Raw genomic sequence first — 24,532 nt, forward strand, 5'->3', positions numbered from 1 at the left:
ATTCAAGCACCAATGCGTTGGGGTATTTAGTGCACCGTGACTTTTTATTTTTCAAAAAAAAAATCTAGGATGTACTATGTTATATGTAGCTCTAGTGTGTGTATTAATAAAAAAGAACCAGCGCACTTTAGTAATTTAGATACATCGTCAAAGAAACAATAGCTAAAACATCCACTGCCCACCTCTGCTGGTGACCTCTACTACAAATGAATTTTTGGATTATTTTTACACTGCCCTCCACAAAAACCTCCGCTAAAAAGTGTTTTTCTTGTAGTGCTTCCCTTCACATTATAACTCTTTTGTGATGCACAATGACCTTTACTAACTCTGGTTAACCTATCTCTCCTTTTTATTGCACTTCAAAAGAGTCAAAACTGTGTTTTACACATTATATACGAGGCCTTAAAAGACACGCGTTAGGCAATAGTATCACAGCCACAAAGTTGTTAGCATAGTGGCAATTCTTTTGCGTCTATATAGATTTGAGAGTCTACAGTCTGGGGTCAAACCCACGGAGGTTGTGACCCATCACATATATAAATGCACATTGTTGAACTTTGTTATAACAAACAATATATATGTGGAATATATTAAATTGTGATAGGCACGTATTAATACGACCAAACTATCTAATATATCAATCTCTATCATGCAGCCCAATACCAACTCATTCACGTGTTGTAAATCCTAGGAGTATTAACATATCCACCAAATTTTTATATCATACCTTATATTAAAACATTGGTATATATACGTTGAACACTGTATTTATTTATGACATGTGGTTAATGCAATCATTGTAACTTCAACGGATAATATAACCAACACATTTAATATATAATACCATTATTCATATCCACCAATGGAAGCAAGGATGTGAGTGGGTTATCATAGGTTGTGGCCCGCGGCTACGGGTTAAATTTGACTGGTACCCCTACTCATTAGAGAATTTTTTTATGACGGGCTTAATTTTAAACTATTTCTCACTTTAATATTTATTTTTGCCATTTTTTTTTAACCTCTGCAAATTATATTCATAATTGTTCTTACATGAAAATAGTAAATGTAGATAATGTTACAACTAAAGTAGACAATAAAATTTAACTTACATAAATTGAAATACACATACCATGTTTTCCATTTAGATAACTTCAATGTCAATCCAATTAAAAAACAATATTTGTGAAATAAGTTTCAAACAAAAAACATAATGTGCATGAACTATGTAAATGTTCAAAAAATACATTCAATATCTTCATGTAAAGGAACTAAATTTTAGATAGTTTCACAAACAAAAAAATTGTCAAAATAAAGATATATATAAAAATCGAAAACACAAAGACAAACTACATACCTAAAATATTTTCACATATTCAAGAGTCTCATCAAATATGTTTGCAGTGTTTGTTCGTTGCATTGAGTCCAAAAGTGAAAATTTATAATTATTAATATGCTACAAATTGTAATAACTTTTAGAAAGAGTGAGTTCACAACATAACACATTCAGAATTTTAAGCTCCATTTTGCTTATTTTTCCATATTTGCTACAAGCTATTCATTCACTTATTCACACATGCAAATATGCTATTATAGATATGGCATGTATCTGTGAGAAAATAATATAAAAAACACCAAATATTATGGCATCTATAGCGTAATATTCCAAGAAAAAACATTTCCCTCAAGCAAATAATTATACTTTTTCGTCAAATATTAAACATCAAAACATAACAAAATGAAATCATATAAACATCTTAACATAACCGAATGAAATCATATAAACAACCAATTGTATAAAATTTAAACTTTCTTTCTCTCATTAATTTAAAAAATCATATAAGAGAATGAAAAAATTCGATAAAAAAATCATATGGTAGAATTCCTCTTATAATGTCGATGAAAGAAAATCCAAGTTGTAAAATGGTTAGACTTCTCCTTCAATGATTAATTTGTGTTGGGAAATTTTCCTACAAATATGTTGAAATTTTGTGTGGAAAAGTATTTTCTGACAAATACACTAAAATCGTGTGGGAAATTTAATAAAAACTTATATGAGAAAAAACCAGAGGAGAACCTGAACAAGGGAAATTTCGTGGAGGAGCTAATCCTTGGGGGGCGGCAATGGCCTCGGCTTCGACGGCTCCAAAGTGTATGGTATCCATGAACCAGGGTTTGTTTCTTGAGATGGTTGAGGCTCTGACGTGAGGGCAAGGGACTTATACTCACACACAAAACAAAGATTTGGGACATATTTGTGTCAAAAGTGAACTATTCCTGGAAGGTAGTTAACGGTAAATTCAAGGCTTGACTTGTCTCTAAGAAATTTTGTGCTTTGAATGACCATAGTCTGTAAGTGGCAATCAACCATCAAATCCAGAAATACCAAGTATTATTCATCACTTTCCTTCGATTTTTCTTTTGATTACCCTAGTTTATTCATCCTAGGTTCCACCAACCTAGATATCATTGAAGTCATCATGGGGAGCTTGTCCTTGTTTTCTCTGTGACGATGTTCCATCTACCCTGGATTCATCTACATTAAGAGTTTTTATGATAATGAACATGGCCAGTTCCAACAATCTCTGTATGCAGATTCTGCATGGTACAAAGATGAAGGCGTTTATATGTGTGTGTGTGTGTGTAAAAAACTGAAACTTGTCATTTTTTAATACACTCTTCATTGTGACATTTTTAAAAATTATTAACAAGTCAAGGATTATATGTTTATTTTGAAATAACAAGTATTTAACGGCTAAAAAAATGGAAAACCTGCATATGGGTGTAAATTTTAAAGGTTGTCTACGGCCTCCCCATTTTGACAATACGTTGCAGCAAATTTTATATATTTATGCTACTTATCAATCCCAATGGTCATAGCGTAGCCTATTGGTGGTGAGCTTGGTTAATATGTCAGTAGTTGCGAGTTCAAATCTCATTGATACTAATTTGTCAGGCTAATCCATATTTTTCATTTGGTGGTGCCACGTGGATCCCTCTAGTTGGGACATGTGTCATCACTGGACTGGTCCACCTCTTGGCTTGTCAGCCAACCATGTAATGCCATGTGTCGACACTAATTACTACCACATGTCGTTATTAAGTCACTGCCACAATAAATTCCAAGTGTCATCCATACGACTTTTCAAGTGTCACCCTGAGAGGTTGCCACATGTCACTCTATCCTTTTTTACAATTTTTTGTAAAACTTCAAAGTGCGATGAATTTCTCATATAAACTCGGTTTGACATGATTCAAATTGCATTGAATCATCTCGTTGAGCTCTTCGACTTGTCACTATTTCCATCAAACATTGGGGAATTTGAATTTTAGGTCATCCTGGATCCTCCTAGGTCAAAGACCTTTGTGCTATGATTTTTATTTTGTGCATGAAGATTAAAATAGATCGTCTAAATATGAAACTTTAGTTGAATTACAAAGTATATATTGAGAACAATATTATAGAGATTTAATGCATTGGAGTGCAAACTCGTCAAGTATTTATGTAGGTGTATTTAGTTATCGACATAATATTTTATGAAAACACAATAAGAGGTAGAGGGAATATCTCATGTTCCCACTACAAGTGTTATTGGAAGTTTGACATTATGTTTATAATAGACCATACAATGGCCATGCAATAGAATTTTTAAGAAAACATATGTCAAAACTAAGAAACATTACATATTGGTAAAAAGGGTTTGAAGATATTTACATGTTATTTCAAGCTATTCAATTTGCTATCCAGGAAAATGTTGATCATATATATATGGTTTTGTTGATGTATAATAGGTTAAGATTCTTGGTTATAGAGGCTCCACAAGTGGTTACATGTTCAACTTATTTGGTAAAGCAATCAAAGAGATGAGTGGGAGGGGCATTGTAATTGCACTTTCAAATATAGATACCAACCACATCAAAACGACTCATATGAGTAGGTTAGTTGTATGGTTACATATATGGTGTTCAAGGATTAGTTTTGTATAAAAGGTTTTAAGTATAAGTTGTGTCTGTAAATGCACAATTTCCATAGAAAAGAACCCTTTCTATCAAAATAAATAGTAGCATATTGATGAGCAATATCATTTGTTAGGGACATGGTCAAAAACAAAAAATGTTGTTGGAGAAAGTTAATAACTTAAGAATATTATAGATTCAATGGCAAAGTTTATCATTGCTGAAAATTCTCCTATTATAAACAATCAATTTTATGAATGTTTAAATGTTGCAAGGTATTCAACAACCAGATCTCGTTAGATACATGTTCTATTAGTTTGCTTTTGTCCATTTTTATTATGTATTTTTTGTGTCTTATAGATTAATGGCTTCTAACCCTCTCAATAAAAAAATTATGGTTATAACCTATATCTATTTGATAAAGTCTATTTCGTAGATTGGCATTGATTAACACTGCACTAGAATATTGTATTAAGCACTATTTTGTTATTACAGTGACATGAAATAAAAAATTATATATATAATTTTTATTTATATATTTTGTTTTTATAATTTTATTAAATTACTTTATTTATATTTTTATATTTCTAGATTATTACCATTATAATTGAATAATAAAATATAAAAAAATACAAATAAAGGATCATTTTCTTTTCAAAATTTTGTTCTACTTCATGGATCTTCATTTGTTTTTTAAATTATAATTTTCAAAATCTTATTTTATAATTAAAATTCCGTCACTCAAATAAACGAGAACATCTAAGTTTAATAAAACAATTAATATCAGAAATTGAAATTATCTTCCTTTTACAACACAGTATGGAATTAATTATGCCCAAAACATCACAATTTCCACGGTTAAAAAACATTTGTATTTTAGTTTGCGTTTATGCTCTGCTTACACCCCAATCAAAATTTGGTTAGCTCAAGCGGCATATTGTTCAGTAATCATCAAAATATAATGAATTATGAGTTCTGCAACCAAAATTTTCATTAAAAAAAAATATAAAAATATCAATTAAATTGAAGTATGTAAGGAAAACCAAAGAGTAAATCAACGTACGCTCAGCAAAGTATATGGCATTGGCCATCCCATTGAAAAATGGAAAGTGATAGAGAATATGGCAAAATAATTTAATAATGTAATTCTGTAAGTCTGATGTAAGCGTACATTTTAACACCAAAGTTTTGATCCCTTATCAAGTTTCCGGCAACGGAGGTAGGCGAATTACGGCAGGCATAGTAAACTAAAATATTATTAGGTCAGTATGTTAATAAACCTCACGCGTGTCTCTCCTATGCAAACATCTTTCGCGGCTATTGAAGAACGAACTAGGCTAGACTCCGCTCAAGGTACAGGGATCACCTGGCCGGGGCCCCTCCTATTAAATGTCGAATACTTACCTTGTGTGTTTTCGTGGGCTCCGGGATCTTCACTTTGATCATTCCTTTTGTCTCTGCATATGGCGACCTCCTTCCATGGGGATTGGCCATAGCAAGAGATCACCCTCACATTTGAATTAACCTCATTTATGAGATCATGCTTCAAACTTTGTTGAATGGTGGTTGAAACTTTGGTTCGCGACAATGCTTCAAGGTCATTCATCACCTTCCTGGTCTCTTTTCCTTATATCTAAACTTTGTTGTTGTTTTCGTCGTCGGTTGCGTTGTTTGAGTATTCAAGGTGGTAGTTTCTTTCAATGTTTTTTTGTGTTGTTCTTGCATAACACGAGGTCTAACTCATTTTTTGAGTGGGTAGGTTGAAACCCAATTGAAGTATCCTTTAACTGCCTAGTGCTTCCCTGTGGGGTTTGGTATTTAGGTATTTTTTCAATTTGGTTTTAAAACTAGGTCTTGTCACTCCCAACTCTTATCTTTTTACTTAGCAATTGGCGTCTCATAGGCTTTACTTACCTCTCCTCCAATCTCTCACTTTTCTCCCTTACATTGTAGTCAATTATCGCTTCCGTGTCTGGGTAGAATTGCATTCCCACTGTTATATTGTTGGGGTCTTTTCCTGTTCATCCATGGTCGTGGTCAAGTATTTTGTTTGCAAGTTGTACATCACGCACACCAATGACTACCTGCATGATGGGGGGAGCGCCAGGGGCTTCCTCCTCCAAGCACAGACGACTGTTTGGCCGAGAATTTGTGGCAAACTTCTTTGAGGTTGCTCCTCTAGAGGTCAAGAAATAAATTCTAACATTGGAAGACAAGGAACTTGGAGATCAACAATATCTCCTAGACTCTGAGATAAGCAGAGGCAACCACAAATGGGTACCAGATCTAGGAAAATTTTTAAAGAGACAATTCCATTTCCTTCAGTCAATCACCCACCATCGCCAAATGGAGACATTACTCAGCATGGTTATCCATGACAAACAAGTTGATAATCACAAACTCTTTGTAGCCCAAGAAGATATCAAGCACATCATGCGGGACATTAGATACAATTTTGACGACATAGTGGTAAATACTATCCCGAGTAGAACAATATACAGTTTCAGACTCTGATACCGACTCCAATGGTCATTAGGAAGAGACTGCAGTAATCAACGCAATTCCTCTCACCACTGTCAATGCCAATTTCGCCTTACCGGAGAACAATTCCCATGCTATCGGCTCTCCAAGATCGTCAGTTATCTTTGTTGACTAGTTTTCTCTCAAAACTCTTTTAGTACTTAGTCAAATAGAAACTTACAAAGACTATGTTTTCTCTCAAAACTCTTTTAGTACTTAGTCAGATAGAAACTTACAAAGACTATGTTTTCTCAATTTTCTCCTACACTCGGTGATGTTTAGTTTTCTTTTATGTTGTGTCTCTCATATTAAGTTTTAGCCATCTCATATTATCTTTTTGTAAAGGGTAGGCCAAGCCAAATATCCAATATGCCCCATTATTAAGACCAAAAATGAAGAATTTTGTTCAAACTGTCAAAATTTTGAAAAAATTCCAATATAATACCTCATGTAATTTTCTCAACTATCAATAGAAATACATACACATTTAAAAAAAAATACCGTGATTTACAGTGTGACATCGCATGGAACTGTGATGTGGCCTGCCAATAGAAAAGAATGTCAGGATTAGGATTAGCGTCTCTTTTTTGGCGGTAAAAGAAGTCTTATCATAATAATTGTTTCTCAGCGATGCAATGTTCTAGGATATATGTGACGGCAACTCCTATTTCTTACCCCATAGAAAAGTTAATGCAGTCTGACATGCAAGGGGAATAGCAGTTTCCTTGCTGCTAAAGTGTCAAAGTCAACTTTGAAGGAAATATAAATACAAAGAAACTGCTATTCCCCTAGCATGTCAGACTGCATTAACTTTTCTATGGGATAAGAAATAGGAGTTGCCTATATGTGCCCTGCCAACAGAAAAGAATGTCAGGATTAGAATTAGCGTCTCTTTTTCGGCGGTAAAAAGTTATCATAATAACTGTGCCTCATGGATGCAATGTTCTCGGATATTTGATTGCAAAATTGTTTGCCATGTGTGACTTTTTCGTCAAATTTGATAAATGTGATAGATTTCAAATTTCCATATACTATTTACCTTTAAATATATAATTTATATAATTTTTTTTTACCTTATTATTAATATTTTTCATTAAAACTATAAAAATAAATAAATTTACGAAAACTATTAAATATTAAATTTAACATACTATTTAATTTTGAAGTTCAAACCCGTGTGACTAACTCTTTATTATGATATCCATTCACTATTCGTTGTGCATAGCTTGTCCCTCCTCCTAATAGAGGCAGACATAAGCAGGAAATTTACGAAAACTATAAATATTAAATTTAACACGCTATTTAATTTTGAAGTTCAAACCCGTGTGACTAACTCTTTATTATAATATCCATTCACTATTCGTTGTGCATGGCTTGTCCCCCCTCCTAATAGACGCAGAAATAAGCAGGAACATATGGAGAAAGCATAAATCTTTTCCACGTAAGTCAAAAATCCGCTCAAAACACAATCCCTAATAATTTCATGGAATAAATTAGGGTTTCTTACCCCGATTGAACCAATATCTCGTCAAGCGCATGGGTTTTAGACTAATCATATATTAACATAAAGTTGTCATCATACCAGGAGGCATTGCTCGAGCCTTTTTGAGTTTTCAGAATATTAAAATTTTCATTAAATTTGTTAATGAGCTTCCTCACAACTATCGGTAATATGGGCCACATGTTTTTTGTTTTTTTGTATTTTTTTTTTTTAAATAATAACTTATAAATTTGGTATAAGCTTCGGCAAGACCCGAATTAAATATGTACTTTTGATTGGATTTCATAACCCACTTCCTGAGAAATAAATAATTATCTGTCATGTTTGGAAAGAAACATCATTAAAGATGGCATATTTTCTGTCATGTTTGGAAAGAAATATCATTAAAGATGACATTTTTTTAAGTAAAAAAAATATTAGAAAATGCATAATAAGACCAGTACACATTGTGTGAGAAGCTATCATTCAGTTTGCATGTAGATGAAAATACTGAACAACAAAATAGAAATATCAACATATGATCGATGACCCAACCATTAATAAGAGATGACCATGATGGCCGAGCAAAAACCCTTGCAATCAAAGAGATGGTAAACCCAAGAGTTGGGTCAAGTATGAGTGACATGACTCAAGCATTAACAAGAGATGACCATGTTGGCCCAGTAAAACCCTTGCAGTTAGAGAGATGGTAAACCCAAGAGCCAGGTCAAGTATGAGTGACACATCTGTAAAATCAAGCATAGTAGAAAACAGACAGGAAAATAAAAGTCTGTGACAGTGAGAACTGGAAATAGAAACACATAAAGTGTTAAACATCCACTAGCGAAGAGCCAATCTGGAGAGTGATAAACATTTTTCCAGGTGGATCCAGGGTGCCCATTTTAGACATCAAATCTAAAGTGGAATTGTATTCTCTGTGGATGTGCTGTATCTGGATCTGCTGAAAAGAGGCTTTGAGGTGGTTGATATTTTGTAGCCAACTCTGTAGATGTGGATGTTTTATGGTTGTCCGACCCTGTACATGCTTAACAATGATCTGTGAGTCTCCATATACCTGCAAAGTAGGGATATTAATGAAGGCAACGAACCACATAAGCCCCCATAGAGCCATGGCTTTTGCTTTCGAGTTTGAACCTATTCCTCCAAACCAATGAATGTTGTAGCTTTTATTGTTGTCCATGCAAATCCATGCCCCACATCCACAACTCCTGTCTTTTGTTGCCCCATCGAAAAAACCCGCAGGAAAAGAAATAGTTGGGACCTGTTTGTGTTGTATTATGGATCCCTGAGTAGCTGCAGCCCCCAAAATCGGCCCCAAAACAGAAATGATGACGTTGATAGTCTTGTGCACATCTAGAATATGGTCTTCGAAAATGTGTGAGTTCCTAGCTATCCATAACTCCCAAAAGATGACAGTAGGAATAGTCCTAAGCACGGGATCTTTTACTCCACCATATTAGGCAATCCTCAATCGTAATCTATACATCATATTTGAGAGCAAAAAAATCAGGATCCTATGCCATACCTAGGAGGCCCAAGGACATTGAAGAAACATGTGTGCGTTGTCCTCCCCCTGAAATTGGCAGAAAACACATCTTCACGGTCCATGTATGCCTTTCTTTTTAAAATTTTCCCAGTTTAGATTTGTGTTCCTCCAAGTCAGCCAAGTGAAGAGGATCATCTTAGTAGGAACATGTGCATGCCAGAAAGTAGCAAACAACGAGGGGATCTGTGTGTTGAGAGTAGTGAGACATATATAAGTGTATGTATCAGCAACCAAAATGGCACCTTTATGTAATTTTCCATCCCACTCAACCTAGTCCCGCACCCTATTCCTACATACTCCAGTGCTAGTGAGTACCAAATCCTCCGCTCGCTCCCAAATTGGAGTGATCCCCTACCATGCTTTTATAGTCTGAGCCAAGTAAAAAATGCCCCTCTTGTTTAGGTAGTGGGTCAAGGAGGCATTGTAATGCTTTTCAACACCTGATCCCAGGATTTTGTCTCTTCCCAAAATGATATCAACCCTTGATCTGAAAGTCCAGCAATATCTACTAATGAGCCAAAACTTAACTTTGTTGAAATTGTTCCAAATGGTGGACCCCTGATTGCACCCAATGTGCCCATCCTGCATCCATAGTCCAACATGAATCCCCCTTAAATATTTAGATCTAATGATGTTAGCCCATAGGCAGGTCCCAAATATAGCATGCCAAAGGGATTTGACCAGTAAAGCCCATCCAAAAAATTTAATGTTGATTATTCCCTAGCCTCCTAGCTTTTTAGGAATGGTGATATTATCCAATTTAGTGAGGTGGTATTTGAAAGTCTTCCTGGAACTAGCCCAAATGAAACGAGCCATGATATCTTTTACCTTCTGTATTATCTTTGCAGGGAGGCAATATAAATGTGCCCAATATACAGTCAGTTGTTGTAGTACCGATTATGTGAGAGTAATCCTGCCACCTAGTGATAATAGTCGATGTTCACATCCGGATATTTTCTTCTGGAACATGTCCACAACCCACCACCAGTCATTTATCTTATAATTATTTGGCTTGATGTAGAAACCCAAGTATTTAATACCTTTACTGATGTGGACAACCTCAATACCAAACAGGTTTTTAATATATTCTATATCCTCTGTCATTCTAGCTACGAATAAAAGGATGGATTTCCCTTTGTTGATCAGCGGTCCCAAGACGCTACCAAATCTGTAGAAAATGTTATACAAGGTATCCCAGTATCTTCTCAAAATCATGCCAAATATCATAATGTCGTCAAAAAAAAAACTGTGGGTGGATTTGATGTCCCGACCAACTACTAAGCCTCAGAAATCGTCCTCCGCATAGGGATGTCTGATTTGTGTCTAAGCCCATCCATAATCAGAATGAAGAGTAAGGGAAACAGTGAACATCCCTGTCTGAGCCCTTTGCTAACCCGAAAAAAATTGGTGGGGTAACCATTGATGATGACAACATAATTGACAGAGGTGATGCACACCATAATCCACTTGATGTTCCTGTTCTCTAGGCCAATCTTATGTAGAGTAATGTGCATGAATCCCCATTCAACATTGTCATATGCTTTTTGTAAGTCAATCTTCATGACAACTGCTTTCATTTTCTTAGTATGGATTGAGTGCATGCACTGCTGTGCCATGGCTACCACATCATGGATTAATTTGTCGGCAATCAGCCAAATTATTCTGGAGATATATGAGAGGATAGGGTGTGCTTGATTCTGTTAGCGATGATCTTTGATATAATCTTGTATATCAAATTGTCGAGGGATATGGGCCTGTAATCAGCAAACGAAAACAGTTCATCATTTTTTGGTATGAGGGTGATGAAAGTTGAGTTGATATCCCCCAAAATGTGTCCCCGTCTTCTTGATTCCTCAACCATGCCAACCAAATCTGGTCCAATCAAATCAAAGAAGTGGATAAAAAACTCAACCGTCCACCCATCAGGTCTTGGGAACTTGTCTTTCAGGAAGGACTTAAGTACAACGAGAACCTCCTCAAGTTTGACCGACATGTATAGTTCTTCATTTGATTCAAGATTGAACATATTAGGGAATGTGTCGACTCCCCAGATTTGATCCCCTGCCTCATTTGGACCATAACATTTATAGACATTCTCAAAATATTTTGCAGCCTCACATTGGATGTCCAAAATGGAGTGAATCACATTTCCATGTGAGTCCTTGATATTCCAAAAAGAGTTTGTTTGTCTTCTATAAATTAGCTTCAATCTTAAGGAGATCAATTTGGGAAAGAAAGCATCTAGAAAAGTATTAACCTCCTAATTTCAATTATATATTTTTTCTATCTATTATTGTTGATGATCTTTGAATTGTTAGGGAGGTGGTGGATTAGAGGATAATAAACTTTGGAGGAAGGCCATGGTTGAAGAAATGGACACCTTGGGATCTAGTTGAGTTGGTGACTAAAAGAAAACATGTTGGTAGAAAATAGGTGTTTAAGAAATTAAATACAAATAAGTGTTTAAGAAATTGAAAAGATAGCCTTGTTGGTGCATAATTATGTGCAAAATATTAATGAATATAAATTACAAATTAATCATACATATAATTAATAAATATAAATTAAGTATGAACCTGCAAACAAATTAATTATGCATATTAAGTAAACTGCAATTATCATTGTATGAACAATGTAACTGTTCATAATATAGAAGCAATCGTAATTGTAACGGTTCATTATTAAGTAAACTGCAATTATAATATATTGTTCAATAATTGAACAAATCAACAAAGCACGTGATGTGAAAAAATTAATTTCCCGCCAACCAGTCATAGAAATCCCAATAAAACTTTTTTAAAGTAAGAATCTTTGAGCATACTACTCCGTTCAAATGATGTCACAAATGTAACGCATTATTCTACCGTTGTCCTTGCAAACTACTTATTTGGGAAAAGAATATAGTTTCATTACCATGACGTGGGACCAACTACAAATATACAAAGTTAAAGGTTATCATTTAGTTTTCATCGACAGTGTTTATTATATATGCTCTGTGTTTTTATGGAGCTGTGATTTATTGCTTTTGACCTGCTAGTAAGGTAAGGGGTTCCATTTTTCATTATTAGTTTTTTTTTTTCTTTCTTTCTTTCTTCTGGTGACGTGGTGGCCATCATTCCACTGTGCATCGACTTTATGAATGCCAACCTACACCACTTATTTTGGTTATTGATGTGAAAATTAATAGGTAATTTTTAAAGTCGAGAAATTATTGGCTGCATCCTTTAAAGTTGCAAAGTTGGAATATTATTGCTATAATTTACCAGAAAAAGGAGTTGCAGTCATGTTGCAAAGATGGAATATTATTGCTATAATTTACCATAAAAAAGAGTTGCAGTCACACAGATATACATATTTAAACATTATTAAATAATAATAAATATATTAATATTATTTTAAATTAAACTTAATATTTATAAAAAATTTACTCTCCTATCATATCTATTTTATTTTCAAAATAATTTATTAAATATAGAAAATAATAAAATTATTATTATTATTTTACTTAAATTTTTTATATTTTCTTTTATTAATATAATTATTTTATATTTAATTTTATTTATTAACATTATATAATATATCTCATTTATATAATATGTTTAATAATATATATTATATTTTATAAAATATGTTATATATAATTATTTTACATTTAATTTCATGTATTAACATTATATAATATATATTAAATATGTTATATATAAATATAATTTTGCACAATATATTAGATAATATAATTATTTATCAATGTTATAAAAAAAATTATATTCAACTATATTTTATTAAATAATAATATTATTATTTAAGAAAATTTTGAATAACTCTTTCTCTTATTAACTTTAAGGAATGAAATAAATATATAAATAATATATATATCATGTTAAATGAATCATTACTTGATTGTTTCTTTTATCAATCTTCAGGATTGACACAAACAAATAAATGATATACTTATCATGTTAAATGAATCATTAGATGATTGTTTTGTAGGAATTTACAGGGTAAGTTCCTCAGAAAGAACACCAAAAGGACACCGCTCACAACCAGATCTCAAATCAATACACCAGTATTTTTGACGTGGTTAAAACCCTCAAAGAGGGAAACAGTCCACGGCCTGAGCCAACGCGGCCACTTCAGGCAATTTATTAATCAAAGAATGAAAATTTACATAAGCTTCTCTCATGCACGGATTACCCTACAAATGACCCTCCATGCGCTTTAAATAGAATTCATGGACCAATCGGGTGTCAAGCCACGGATCAAGTGTCGGTAATACCGAGGAGAGAATGAACCGTCGGATCACTACATATCGTGACTGTCGGATTGTAAGTTACAAAATGTACAACGGTAAAGAAACACACTTTACCTAACTCTATACCTAACTCTACACTAGACCAAGTTGTACTTAACTATTTCCTATGTGTCGGAATATCCTAACATCCCCCCTTAAGAACAACTTGGGATAGGATTGAAGGATTTACAAATATGACACAATAGGAGAAGGAAGGAGGCACTAGAGCCTATCCCCCCTTAGTGACAACTTCCTGAACTCCAAGCATATATTGAAGTTTAGTGAACTTCGCCTCTGTGAGAGCCTTTGTGAAGATGTCTGCAACTTGATCATCTGTTGAACAATATTGCACTTCAAGAACATGGTCGTGAATGAGCTTTCTGATGAAGTGCATGTGCAGTTCAATGTGTTTGCTGCGCTGATGTTGAACTGGATCTTTGCATAGCTGAATGGCACTTTGATTATCACACCAAAGTGTGGTTGGATGCTGCTGCTCAAAGCCAAACTCTGATAGGATTTGACGAAGCCACAAGGCTTCCTTACTAGCTTCCACGGCACCACGATACTCTGCTTCTGCTGACGAAAGAGAAATGGCAGCTTGTTTCTTACAAGCCCATGTAATAGGTCCTGAACCAAGAGTGAAGACATAACCGGCAGTAGACTTCCGATCATCAGGGTCACCAGCCCAATCAGAATCAGTGAAACCAACCAATAGAGGAGCTGCTTCGGCACTGTAATGAATCCCAAACTGAACTGTACCTCGAACATAACGAAGTATTCTTTTAGCTGCTTTCCAATGACTTTCACGGGGGTTTTGCATGAACCGAGCAACTAGGCCAACAACAAAGGAAAGGTCAGGACGAGTATGGGTTAAATACAAGAGTTTTCCTACAAGTTGACGGTATAAGGTAGCATCAACTTCAGGAGAAGTACAAGAGACTGAAAGTTTGACTCCAGACTGAAAGGGAGAAGGGGCTGGCTTACAGTCTTCCATGTGAAAATGACAAAGAATATCACAAGCATACTTGGACTGGGAAAGGGAAATACCCTCCTTGGATTGCAAGACTTGAAGACCGAGAAAATAGTGTAAGTGTCCTAAGTCTGTCATTTCAAATTTCTTTTTAAGGCTAGACTTCACATGGTTTATAAGGTTGGGATCACTACCAGTGAGGATAAGATCATCAACATAAAGAACAAGGATGATAAGAGACTTGCCCACTCTCTTGGTGTAGACAGTATTGTCAGAATGACACCTAGAAAAGCCAGATTCTAAAAGAAAGCTATCCATCTTGGCATACCAAGCCCGAGGAGCTTGCTTGAGACCATAAAGGGATTTCTTAAGTCGACACACAAGGCTGGAGTCTGTTTGTATGAAGCCAATGGGTTGTTCCATATAGATTTCTTCATGCAAGTCCCCATGCAAGAAGGCAGATTTAACATCCATCTGATGGACTTCCCATTTGAAAGAGGCAGCAAGGGAAAGAACAAGGCGGATAGAGTTCATTTTGGCAACAGGGGAGAAGGTTTCAGTGTAGTCAATGCCTTCAACCTATGAAAAGCCCTTAGCAACAAGACGAGCTTTATGTTTATCAACTTTCCCATCTGGTCCATACTTGGTTCTGTAAACCCATTTGCATCTTACAAGTTTTCGTCCCTTTGGTAAAGGAACAAGATCCCATGTATCATTTGCCAATAATGAATGATATTCTTCATTCATAGCTGCTTCCCAATCTGGATGGCCTGAAGCTTCTGCAAAGGTGTCAGGATCATAATTTACTGGAGCTTGAGCCAGTAAAGAAGAGGCTCTCTCGAACTGAGAACGTGTGCGTCGCTGATCTGTAGGATCACCGGCAAGATCACCTGCTGCATCTCGAGTAGCACGAACCCATTTTGGAAGCTCAGGAGCTGAAGGAGGATCCTGAGATGGTGGGGGAGGATTGTCATCCTCACTTTCATCATCTGAAGAAGAAATGTTTTCAAAGGTAGAAGAGATAGGGAGAGGTGGCACATCCGCCGGACTAGGCTCGCAGGCCGATATATTTTCATCAAATTTTACATCTCTTCTAATGATAACATTTTTGGACTTAAATGGAATAAGTCTATAGCCTTTTACATCTTCAGAATATCCAACAAAAGTACATTTTTCACTCTTAGGTTCTAAAGCTTTATGCTTTTCATCTGGAATATGGGCCCACGCTTCACTTCCAAAAACACGAAAGTGACTTACATCTGGTTTGATTGAGCTCCATGCTTCTTCTGGAGTGATATTCTTTAAAGCCTTAGTAGGAGTGCGATTTATTATATAATTTGCACAGTTAATTGCTTCTGCCCAAAAACTAAGACCAAGTCCTTTAGATTGCAGCATACAATTAGCCATTTCCTTTAAGGTGCGATTCTTCCTTTCAGCTACACCATTTTGTTGTGGAGTATATGGAACAGTATGTTGCATTTGAATTCCATTCTCAGTGCAATAGTTGATGAATGTGTTTTTAACATATTCTCCGCCATTATCAGATCTTAACTTAAGAATTTGATGTCCAGATTGTTTTTCAACAAAGGCCTTGAAGGCCAAAAAGGTGTTAAATACTTCACTCTTGAGTTTTAAGAAGTATACCCAAGTGCGTCTGGAGAAATCATCAATGAAAGTTAAGAAATACTTGCAACCAGAGAATGACACAACTGGAAGTGGACCACATAAATCACTATGCACAAGCTGTAAAGGGGCTGAGGCGTGCCAAGAGGCACGTTTTTCAAAACTGTCCCGATGATGTTTTCCGAGTACACATCCGGAACAAACACCATCTCTGCAAGATACCATAGGAAGACCTGTCACCATATTTTCTTTACATAGATGCTGAAGGGAGCGATAGTTTAAGTGACCAAATCGCTCATGCCAAAGTTTGCTCACTTCATCATTATGAGCAACAAACACTGAGGGAAGATTTGATGACCCAAAGTTGTGAAACTTATACAACCTTGTAGAATCATCAGCAATGCCAGTAGCCAAAATCTGTTTAGGATCTTTTAAGTCCTTGATTACAACATCATGAGGTGAAAATTCAACGATTTTACCTTCACCTGAATGAGTTATCTGATATACAGATAGAAGGTTGCAGGATAAGGTTGGAACACATAATACATCATTAAACTGACCATTGTCTAGATGAACAGTTCCAGTCCCTACAACATTAAGAGATCTATCATCACCAACATATATATTTTTGGTGTTACAATCATTTAAAGAAGAAAACATGGCTTTGTTTTTGGCCATGTGATAAGAGGCTCCAGAATCAATGAGCCACTCATGAGAATGAGAAGAAGAAGATACATTTAATGCATAACCAGACCGAGATGATTGACAATGACATGCAGAAAGTGCCATTCCTGAAGATGAAGTTGAAGTTGAAGATTGCCCCAAATGAATGTTATGCTTCTTCATTGCTGCTTCCAAGGCTTCCATCTTTTTAAAGCATTTTGATTCTAAGTGGCCATCTCGATTACAAAAATTGCAATGTCTATCAGTCTTCTTCCATTTGTTTTTATTGGTCTTATCATTTTGCTGAAATGATTTTTCATTTTGGGGCTGAAATTGCTTAGGACCCTTGTTTGGTTTAGGACCATTCTTTTTAGGATATGACTTCTTAGGATTCTTTGAATTTGGTTGCTGCTGGGCGGCTAACGCTTTCTTGGAAGAGTTTCCAAGATTAAGAAGACCAAGGTGTAAGAGTTTTTCTTGTTCTCTTATTAAAGAATCACAAAAAGAGTCAAAGGAAGGGGGCTTGTAGTCTTTTCCTTGAGAAATGAAGGCTTCTCTTGTAGAATGGAAGGTGGAAACAAATACAGAGTAGGCTGGTCCCAACTTAGTAAGGATGGAATAAATAAGGTTACTATCTTCTTTCTTAACCTTAACACCTTCCAAAAGATATCTAAGGGTCTTGAACTTAGACAAGAAATCTTCAATGCAAGAAAAATTATTAGGGTCCAATGTAAGCAACTCATTTTCAAGTTGATGGGCTCTAATTTCATTTTTAATCCCAAAAACTTTATTGATTTGTTCCATGGCTTCATGAGGAGTATCAAGTTCTGCAATATGGAATCTAAGATCGGGAGAAATAGACATCCCTATCAAACCACATGCTTGATCTTGTCTATTTTCCCATTTAGCAGCTTTGTCTTCATCTTTCGGTTTCTTTTCTTGGCCTGTGGCTATTCGGTAGAGACCTTTACTTCTAAGTAAATCCTCCATGTAGGACAACCATTGGAAGTAGTTGGTGCTGTCAAGGGTAACTTGGTATTGACCTTCCATTTTAATAGAAACTGAAGCTGAAGATGCTGAAAGTAAGTGTTCCAATGGATAGATCTCGAAAAATTAGGCTGGTTTAAAAAAAACGGCTCTGAAAAAGGCTTCCGGATGAAGAAGTTATGACTTTTTGAAAAAAAGTTGTTGAAGTTGCCGGCAAAGTGCGAGAATGTGCGGAAATGAAAAAGTCTGCCCCCACAAAATGGAGACTTGAACCCAAGACCTCTACTCTCTTAAAATAGCTTTGAACCAATTGATCTATACAAAAAATTTGAGAGAGAGAGAGGGGGGGGAGGCCTTGGGTTGCGTGCTTGCCTTGAGAAAGCTCTTTTTCCCTACAAAACACAAAACACAAAACCCAACACGGACATGCAAAGAAAACGAACCTTACGGCTCGAAGTTAGCTTTACCCAAAAAACTAAATATTTTCAAAAATGAACCTTGCGGCTCAAAGTTAGCTTTAACCGAAAAACTATATATTTTTCTCAATGTTTCTGATTTTCCGAGATCACACTAAGGTGCAGGGAAAAGAGCATACGCATGAGAAAAATCCTTCCTTTCTGTTTCTGATTTGCCCAGATCGCACAGAGTCGCAGGGCAAAGAGCATACGCAGAAATGAAAGGTATAGATCCGGTTAAAAAAAAGATAAATAAACCGAAACCGAAATAAGCAGAGAGAAAATAACAGTAAACTGCAAATAAACACTGTATACCTCCAGATCTTAAAAATGACGCAGCTAGGGCTACCGGAAACCTTTTCGCGTGAAACGAAAGGGGTTCCTCACTGGAACAGATGCTCCGAACACAACAGAGCAGTCCTCTCGGCCCGAAAGCAGTCAAAAACAACAGATCTAGGAAACGGCAGTCGGATGCAGTTCTACCGGCTTCAGATTTGGATCACCAACGGACGCGGCCCTCAAATAGCTCCGATACCATGTAGGAATTTACAGGGTAAGTTCCTCAGAAAGAACACCAAAAGGACACCGCTCACAACCAGATCTCAAATCAATACACCAGTATTTTTGACGTGGTTAAAACCCTCAAAGAGGGAAACAGTCCACGGCCTGAGCCAACGCGGCCACTTCAGGCAATTTATTAATCAAAGAATGAAAATTTACATAAGCTTCTCTCATGCACGGATTACCCTACAAATGACCCTCCATGCGCTTTAAATAGAATTCATGGACCAATCGGGTGTCAAGCCACGGATCAAGTGTCGGTAATACCGAGGAGAGAATGAACCGTCGGATCACTACATATCGTGACCATCGGATTGTAAGTTACAAAATGTACAACGGTAAAGAAACACACTTTACCTAACTCTATACCTAACTCTACACTAGACCAAGTTGTACTTAACTATTTCCTATGTGTCGGAATATCCTAACATGTTTCTTTTATCAACCTTCAGGAATGACACAAACAAATAAATGATATAAATGTATATCATATCAAAGGAATTTGAGTCTTTATATCATTTTGTTAGATAGTAGCATAACTTTGAGTTTTTTATCATTTTGTTGGTCATTAACCTAATATAAAAATAAAACAATTCAAATAATATATGATGTTATAATTAAACATAAAGATACGATAGCATAATACTAAAAAAAACTTATCTTTATTATAATACTAAAAAACAATTGAAATAATATTTGATGTTGTAATTAAATATAAAGATAAGATAAAGGGATATTGATTTATTATAATACTAAAAATCAATTGAAATAATATTTGATGTTGTAATTAAATATAAAGATAAGATAAAGGGATATTGATGTTAATGTTATAGAGAAATTTAAGATAAAAAATGGCCTAAAACAATATATACAATCAAAACTAGTTTTTTAAAAACCAATAGAATTCAAAATGATGATGTCAACCATGGGATGATTCACCATTTTTGCAGTAAAAAAAAAAAAAACTATTTTTTCAAGTTGTATTTTCAAGTTATCTCCATACAATTTTATTAAAATTTTGAGCAAGAACACTCTCTCGATGTGCAATTTAATTCCTCATCTAAGGGGTAGGCATGTTGCATACTTTCAATGGATCGTGCTATAGGAAAAATGTGAAATACATGAAAAACCTGATTGCAATCACGTTTTTCCATGTATTTCTCATTTTTCATGTAGCAGGGTCCATCTAAAGTATGCAATGTGGGTACTCCTTGGATGGACAATTAAAATTACATGCAACGAGTGCTCTTGCTTGAAATTCAAGTAGAACTGTAGGGAAATAAGTTTAAAATGTGAGTTGTAAAAGTAATTATTTCTTTTTTCCCTCTAAAATTTGATGATTTAATCTAATCTTATTTTATTATTTTCACAATTATTTTATAATATTCCTTAAGAGAACCATTTTAGATCTCAAAATTTCTCTAATGGAAATATTAGCATTCTCAAATTATATCAAATTCAAAACTTTTTTCATTTATTTTGTTTAATTGTCACATATATATTCTAACCTCGTTACCATAGAATCCTTGTACACATCCTAAACATAAATTTAAAAATCTTATTAATATATACCAAAAAATAGTAATAATATATTTCTCAGTAATAATAATATAGAACAGTTTAAATGTTTTATGTTTTTATCTTTTTTTAAGCATGTTTTTTCTTATGAATTTTACTTAAAATATAGTAAAACAATATTGAAATATCAAATTTGAGTTGTTAAATCTATACAAACTAAGTATCTCTAAGGTTTTTTACGGTTGTAAATCCATTTATACCTTTAAAAATGCACTTCTAGTAACTAAAAATAACAATTTCACCTAAAAATATATCACTAAAAAAATTATAGGATAATTAAACTTCACCTACTAATATTATAAAATTTCCTCACCAATGTCATCATAAAGTCTGTGAAATCTATGAGTCTCACCAATCCCCTTAGCTATCTCATGATCAATAATTTGAGACAAATCAATAATTTCCTTGTGTAAAAGCTAGATACAGACCAAGTCTATTATTTATTGTCTATTAAAAGTGTTATGATCTTTTACTATATGATATATTAGGTTGAATGATGATAATACTTTAATTTAATCTTTGACCAATATTATTTAAGATTTTGAACAATATTCAATACCAGTTAAATGATGCTTTTCCTTTTCATTTTTATAAATTAGGATATCTTGTCTTATGCTATTGATAAAAATAATTACATAGTTCATATTTTTAGTCTACCACTAGGAAACCATATTGGAATTATAATAATATATATAAGGCTTTAGAACTTTAGTAAACAAAAACCTATAGCAACTATGTACAATTTTATAGAGATTGTGCCCATGATCTCAAATCAAAGTTATAAAAACCAAAAGCATTATTAACTATTGGGGGAGTCCACCTATATGGGAGTTGGGCCTTGGATATCTTCTTCATTGTTGTGAAAGTCCATATTTTCTAGTTTCTTGGAAAACACTATAATCTTGTTGTCTATTTTATTGACTTGTTGCCACAAGAGGAGGATTTATTCATGGGATTCATTCCTATCAACCAACACCTTTCCCATGGTGCTTTTAATTTCCATTATATGTCCACTTTTTCATATATTTCGTTTGCTTGGTGTAGGTGTTGCTTGTGTCAAGGACCTACTACTCCACATCTTCCTCCACCTATCGAAAACCTTCTCTCCATACATGTTTCATGTTTCAATACCTCTAATTCTTCTTGTATTGAATGAGGCCTGAGCTCTTGGTCCCTATGAGTTGTAGCCTCAATACTCATTTGGGAATAGGTCCATAGAAGGGCATCATGTCTCCTAGAAATTGGTCCAAATATAGCAGAATCTTCGTGAGACATGACTACTTGGTTGATGAGGGGGGGTTAGGATAGGGGAGTGGAGTAATAAGGATAGGGATAGGAGAAAGGATGAGTCGAGGACCGAGGAAGGGGTCGGAAATTGAAGGAAGGGATGAGATTGAAGGATAGGAAAATGAGCCAAGGGCGGAGAAAATTTTGAAGGATTGAAAAATATCTTAAAGTTTAGAAACCTCCATGAATCTTACTAGTCCCTAATATCCAAAATGTAAACTACCTGGCAATAGTTTTAGAAAAATATTAAAACTTTTAATGGTTATATATGGCCTCTCTAAAATTTTGGTGATTTTTAAGGTTAAATAATTTTATATTATAAAAATTGAGGAATATCATTTTTATAAAAGAATGCAAATTTTCAAATATTATTTTGGAAAAAGTATGGAAAAATAGCTCACCTATGAATTATCCCCTAAAATTTTCCTTGGCTAAGGGAGCCAAGAAACAGAAAGTAGGAGAAGGGATCGAGCTAATGATAGAAATAACAAATAAAATATTGTAGAAATAAATATTCTAACATTGGTATCTCTACAGTTCCAAACCACAGGGAGGAGAAACATAGAATGGTTTCCCATTTCTAGAGAAAATTTGGGTTTCGACAACTCAAAATACAAAAGGAGTGGAAGGGGGATGAGAAGACTAGGGGTGTAGAGGAAAAACTAGATTCCATAAATAGGAAACAAAAAGCCATAAAATTGTTTATGCTATAATTAGAAGTACAATTTTCATGAAAATTTTTATTGGAGGGATGGCTAATTTAATGGCTCCATACACCATTTTCGTCAAGGATTATCGTACTCGAGGAACTTTAATGTCTGCTAGTCCATTACCATTATGCATTGAATTATGGTTGCATGATTGATCAAAGAGAAAAGTTGGTGTTGAGTGAAGTGACAAGCAAATCATGTGTTGATTAAACCTATATTTAACCTACTGGCCTCCATATGTTACATACTCAACAATTACTAGAGAGGTCACATAACATGTGGTTGGTGATTGTCTTCACTAGCATCTATGATCATGCCAGATGGGGAATACAACTTAAATGATATTAATGATAATATGGATTAATGATTTTGTTTCTTTTAACTAAGTTTGTGACTTATTTTTACACACTATCATTTATGTTTCATAAGGTTGTGACTTATTTTTAATAAATTAATGTTTTTTTTTTTTTTTTAAACTTGGCAGGTGTCTACTTTATTCCTTTTTCAAAAAAAATTATCATCCATTTGCTGCAAGTAACTTACATGCCCGAAGGAAACCAAATCGCCACCTGTCAGCATTAAACCCTGTCCAAAACTTAAAGAGGTTTATTGCTATCCATCTAACATCACAATTTTGACTATCTACACTGTTGTTCTTGCAACGTAATTTAAACTGAAACATATTACTATATTTCATCAAAACGAAAAAAGATTTTGCTATCCCACTGCTTCTCTGTTTCAATCCTCATCCGAGGATATTACTGGGGTTGGCACCTTAGCGCTTGTTCTTGGCGTCTCGCTCCTCTGCTCGATCCTCCACTTTAGGTCTTTGAGAGCCTGTTCAATTCTACCCAAGGCCAGATTGTTTTTGTAGGTTTTGATCTAAATTGTTGCTAACTCCCTGAGTAGTTCCGCCCTGACTGGGTCCTTTTCCTTGTTCTTCTCTTGTTCCTCTGCTCTTTCATCTGCTATTTGCTCCTGATGCTGTGTCATAGCCTGTGCCACCACATTTTTCATTACCCAGTACTGTTGGATAGTCTGTCGGAATAGGGAATGTCTTCCCTGTGTGTTCCCCGGCTCTTGCACCATATTTTCCCATTCTTCCATTGAGATATCCCGGTGCTTGATACTATTGTTTAATTCTCTCTCCCAACTCGTTATTTGGGCTCTGATTCTCATGGATTCCCAACCATGTAGGCATTAATGATTTTCTTCATTTGTTCTCCACCTGGTTTCCGACCTCTTTTCTTCGTCAGTCCACTTGTGCCTTCCTTCATTTTAGTTACTCTCTATCTTTTCCTAGGGGCCATTATGTTCTCTGTCTAGACGTAGCTATCTTCTTCCTGGTATTCTCTATTCTATTTGTTGAACTTTGAAATTACATCTCTCCTACACATTTTCTTAGACTTTTTCCCCTCACCAGTACTCCATAAGCTATCAAAGATCATTGCATATTGATTCTAAAAGAGCATTTAAGTGGTTTTCTAACTATGTTTTTGTGTTTGTTGTTTGACTTAGATTTTGCTCATTAGCTGCAGAATGCAGCCACTTTCCGCAGCTGTTTTTGTTAAACTTTAGGTTGCAGGTGTCATCAGGCAAAACAATGCATGTGGGCAAGATAGAAATGACCTGGACATGGATCAGGTCCTATTGGTTTAGCTGGATTGATTAACGAAAGTCGTGGTTAACGGTGATCAAATGGTGGTCCAACTTAGGAGTCCTATGGCAACCGAACTCTGTTTTCAAACACGTGAAGGATTCGTGGCCGTTCCTAGATCCCTGGGGTCATGTTGATACCTGTAGACTACCCCATGATGTGAATCCAACAACCACTCTTGATAGATTGAATAATATCGGCAACCAGTGTGCTAAGCTTACAGACACTG

Source organism: Pinus tabuliformis, chromosome 4_2 (genome assembly GCF_031772625.1).
Source record: "Pinus tabuliformis cultivar Carrire ecotype Pingquan chromosome 4_2, CPIR1, whole genome shotgun sequence".
In the NCBI taxonomy this organism is placed as follows: domain Eukaryota; kingdom Viridiplantae; phylum Streptophyta; class Pinopsida; order Pinales; family Pinaceae; genus Pinus; species Pinus tabuliformis.